Genomic DNA, 5,168 nt, shown 5'->3' with positions numbered 1-5,168 from the left:
TCAAAATCGTACATCCTGATCAATTTTTGAGCGATTTCTGATAACCGGAAGTGGTACTTTTTCTACTTTGAATTTTTCAAAAACCTATAACTTGAGTACTATTCCAGATAGATAAATGAAATTTCACATGTAAGTAAAAGATATAATCGTCTGCCTTCTGTCAAATTTTGAGTAATTTCCGTTGACCGGTAGTACTAATTTACGCTATTTTCGATTTTCTCAAAAAAACGCATGTAAATTTATAAAGTACTAATAATATTGCGCACTATTATGCACATTTTGTTTTGGCGTTCGCTTGGTGCGCAATTCTTTTTTTCTATGATATTCAATTCTATTTTTAAAAGTTTAAGTAATTAAAAATCATGTCTATATTTCAAGTAATATAAAAATAAACGAGAAAGTTTAGGGGAGATCACTCCCGGTTTATTCTTTATTTGACACAAACATAATAATGGACTATCCAAAGCAACGATCCAGGTAAATCTTCCAGGAGGGAGAACAAGGAGAAGGCAACGACCAGTGGAAGGAAAACATCAATTATCCCCCTTTGTCGCCGTTTACAGAACGATTCAGAGAATTAGAGGAAAGGGATGGCGAAAATGTAATCGAATATCAAAGGCGGTGCTGTTACGACCCCAATAAAAGTTAATGGCTGATTAATGAATTGATTAATTACCTCAATGATTGCTTCATTAATAAAATTTTATGTTAATGTGTGTTAATACTGACAAGCCGGTTGTAAAGCAATGCTTCCTGTCCGGCAGGTGGATGTGTAAAACCTGCAGACAGGCCCTGTGTCAACCAAAGCTTCCAATCCCCCTGGCAGGAAACCAGACTTCCAGACTTTTTTCTCCGGGGGGGGGGGGGGCACTTGATATTTTCGGTGTGGTGGGGGCGGACAACATTTTCCGGGGGGGGGGGGGCGGGGGGTGTACACTGTTAAAAAAAATTTTTGTCTATATGTTTTCTATATTTCGTTCTGGGAGGGGGTCAGTAGACTTTCCTGGGGGGGGGGGGAATAACCCCCCTCTGGAAGAAACTCTGCAGACTCCTAGTCTTTTATCTCAGTTGGCGGTCATGTGTTTGATATGATACTACTCTCAGAGGCGTAGCGAGGGGTGGGGGCGGGGGTTGCGGACCGCACCGGGTGACACCATTTAGAGGGGTGACACCAAGGCAAAAAATAGCAAAATATATAGAGAAAAACTTGAGGGGGGGGGGTGCAAATCGAAAGTTTGAGAGGGTGCAAATCGAAAATTTGTCCCCGGGAAGGGTCGCTACGCCTTTGGGGGGTGACACCATGAAGTGCCGCACAGGGTGACATCCGACCTCGCTACGCCACTGACTACTCTGAGAGACGGAATCTTTTTTACAAGCACCTCCTCTCTCTCACACACAAACCCACACACTCTTTGAATCTGTATCTGTTTTGTCTTCAATATATTTTATTTCTCATCCGATCTTTGTACCATTTTTAAAATTGTCTATAATTTTATTTTTTTTACTCAAAATTATTTATACGCTTGTCAGTTCTCGTCTCTTTAGTAAGGGGGCGGGTAATGAAAGCATAATTGCTAACCCATATATCCCAAGTTTCCGGAGAAGATCAGCTTGTGACAGAAACAATTCTAGTAGAGATGACTCAAAAATAAAAAAGCTTGTGCCTTGAAGATTGAGTTTTTTTATGAATAAAAGCTATACCAGCAAAACATCATCATCAACATTTTTCCTTTGTAGCCCCTGGGGAGCAGAGGGTTGCAGTTATACTCTTTCAGCGGACTCAGTTTTGGGCTGCTCCCTTTATCTGTGCCCACGCGATCCCATCTCTCTTAGCTTCTTCCTCTACCGTTCTTCACATAGATCTCTTTGGCCGATCCACTTTCTTCATTCCCTGGAGATTCCAGTCCATAGCATTTTTTTGCAAAATTACCTTCTTCCTTTCTTAGCGTGAGACCTATCCATCCCAATTAGCGGGCCTTCATATCCTTCTCTAGCAAATACCGAATGAAAAGCAGGCTAAAATGGGGTATACGGAATAGCATGCTGGCTCGTAATACTTCCTTTTGTTTGAGGAAATCACTGTTACTAATACGAGCGAAACAATTTTTTGGAGTAGTCTCCCTTGTATCTTTCTTTATTTTTACTTTCTCGTATAGAGAAAGTCTTGTCACCTCACTGATACCGTAAAACATAATTTTGCAATCTTGTCCGTATGTCTGTTTGTCTGTGTGTCTGTCTGTGTGTAAACACGATAACTTAAGTACCATTACAGCTAAGTTGATGAAATTTCATATATAAGTATTTTATCAAAATCGTAGATCCGTATCAACTTTTTAGCGATTTCCGATAACCGGAAGTGGTACTTTTTCTACTTTGAATTTTTCAAAAGCCTATAACTTGAGTACTATCTCAGATAGATAAATGAAATTCCACATGTAAGTAAAAGATCTAATTCTCTACCTTCTGTCAAATTTTGAGTAATTTTCGTTGACCGCAAGTACTAATTTATGCTATTTCCGATTTCTCATAAAACGCACGTAAATTTATAAAGTACTAATAATATTGCGCACTATTATGCACATTTTATTAGGCGTTCACTTAGTGTGCAATTCTTTTCTTTACGAGATTCATTCTATTATAAAAAGTTTAAGTAATTAAAAATGTATTTCAAATATTGTCTATGTCCTGAGTTGCCATCCCTCGTAGTTTTATATTAGAATATCCGAAAAAGTTTAGGGGAGATCACTCCCGGTTTATTTCTATGCTGATTACTCGCAGATATCTTTATTTATTGTTCATACAGCAACTACACTAATTATAAAAAAAAAAATAACAAGTAAAACATGTTACACGTTTTTGTTGAACACGATTTCTCTGTCGTCTGTCGAGGGGTTAAATCATGTTGTCCAATGACACAAATGGTACAACATTGTGACAAATAGATGTGACAGAATTATGTTTAATTTATTTTTAAAAATATATTATAGTATTTTAAGTTACAAATCTTCTTCTTCGTTCTTGGATCCCCCTCCACCACAATTAAGGATACGTGTCAACTGGTTATGCGTCGTTAAGGCCATTAACTCCGATTTCAGCCAGCTTTTCTTTTTGGATTTTGCGTCCATAGCCTTTGTCCAACCAAGAACAAACTACAAGGCAGCAGTTGTTTGATTTTGGAGTTGTCTCTCATAGAATAGTGGCGTGTCCCCAGATAACGAGCCTCATCTGCCCGAGAAGTTGTAAATAAAAGTATAAAAGTTAATAATAATAACCTTTAGCATTATTTGTGTTGGGCATTTAAAGTCTACTAAGTTTATCCGGGTTCAAGACAGTAGAACGTCCATGAATCCACACAGCTCTTATGGGTACTTAACTCAAGTTAGTGAAAGTAGTACAGGCTGGATACAATGCTGACCACACTACCCGTTCATACCGAGGTCACATAAACACTACTCCACTTACCCTATGAACCGTCAAGTTCGAGAAGGGAACTTATATTTTTATTTTACAGACCAGTTAAAATGATTTTGCTAAACAAGTAATCTATGACACAGTTTTCCCCATCTACTCCATTTAACATCCAATACATCCAATACATATTCCGTTATAGCAATATTAAATGCCTAGATGTTTTACACTTATCACGAATCGACCCCATTACTTACCTATCACGAAGACTACATTGATAACGAAACTAAAATCGGGTTTTCCCTTTAATATTTGTACTTTTAGTAACCGAACTAATCCAAGCGAGCTGACATACATTTACAAAGTAAGTAATTTCCTTTTTAAAACATAGATCTAGAGTTTGAAACGTAAGTTTGCCTACATTTCTAGTTTTATCTTTGAAATCTAAAGGATTCCGTTGTTCTTGATACGTGGTTAGTTATAGACTATATTTGGGTAATAGTTTACTGGATATGTAATGTTGTTAACTTCAGAAATATTCTGTAGGTGTACTTATCATCGTTACTTTCAGTTATAATTAATAATAATAATAAGTTAAAACTTTTCTACTCTATTAATCTCCCACTTTCCAAGATATAGCCGTTAAGTGAACATTAACAATTGTTTGTTTTATTAAAAGTTGTACTCTTTGTGTTAAGGGAGGGTGGGCGATCGCGTGGGTGAATCTAGTAGCAAACTTTTCGTGTATGTGTTACCGTAGCACTGTTGCTATCAGTGTTGCAAATATGGCGTTCCAATCTTGCACATGCGCACTCGTGAAAACATTGGCTTAGTTGCGAGAAACGAACATGAACGCTATTTTTAAAGTTTAAGCACGCTATGGGTGTGAATTATGTTACTTTGTCTGTGTACCCAGTGCCGGCGCCAGGTTATTTAGCGCCCTAGAACAGAGATCGGCAACCTGCGGCTCGCGAGCCGCATGCGGCTCTTTTGCGGTCGATATGCGGCTCTCCAGCCCCTTGCACAAATATCAATAGTTGCATTATTTCATTTTCAAAACTCATATAAAATGTAATAATATAAAGAAAAACAACTTTAAACAGAATTAAAACACTTATCAGAGAACATTGAGAATATGTGCAGTAAAAAGTATACGGACAGCTGACAGCAGCTTGGGCACAAGGCCCAGCCCTACAGCCCCGTGGCAACAATCCCAAGTGTGCCCAAGTGTTGTCTTTTTTAATGTTTTAAAAATGGGAATGATAATTTATTCAGAATGCTTTTCCAAATGTGTCAGTATCATTAATTTGACTAGAGTGGTGCAGTTTTTTTAGTTATAATATTCCTACTGTTGAGCCGGGTACTAGACTATGTGGTACGAGTTTACCCTGCGTTTATTGTGGTGGAAGATAAGTCAGGTGAGAACCAAAGGACATTAGCGACCGATACACGGCAATCAAACCGATATCCAAGCCAGTTAGTCGGAGTTTGCCGTGATGTGGCCTGCATGGCTAATGGGAGACACCTCCTGAGCCGGGGATATTCGTAAAGAAAGAAAACAAAGTTAACAGCTTCTATTGTGGATTGGGATAGTACTATAGTTATATTATTTGATTACTAAGTTTATTATTCTGGCAAAACATGTGTATGTTTTTATATGAATAAATATTATTTCATATTTAAAACTATTTATTTTAAATAACAAATCGCATCTAATTACTTAGTCCTAATCAAATAATAAAATATTAAAATAAAAATGT

Source organism: Physella acuta, unplaced genomic scaffold (genome assembly GCF_028476545.2).
Source record: "Physella acuta isolate Inbredline_101_S28 unplaced genomic scaffold, ASM2847654v3 ptg001427l, whole genome shotgun sequence".
In the NCBI taxonomy this organism is placed as follows: Eukaryota; Metazoa; Mollusca; class Gastropoda; family Physidae; genus Physella; species Physella acuta.
This window is presented reverse-complemented; position numbering follows the sequence as displayed.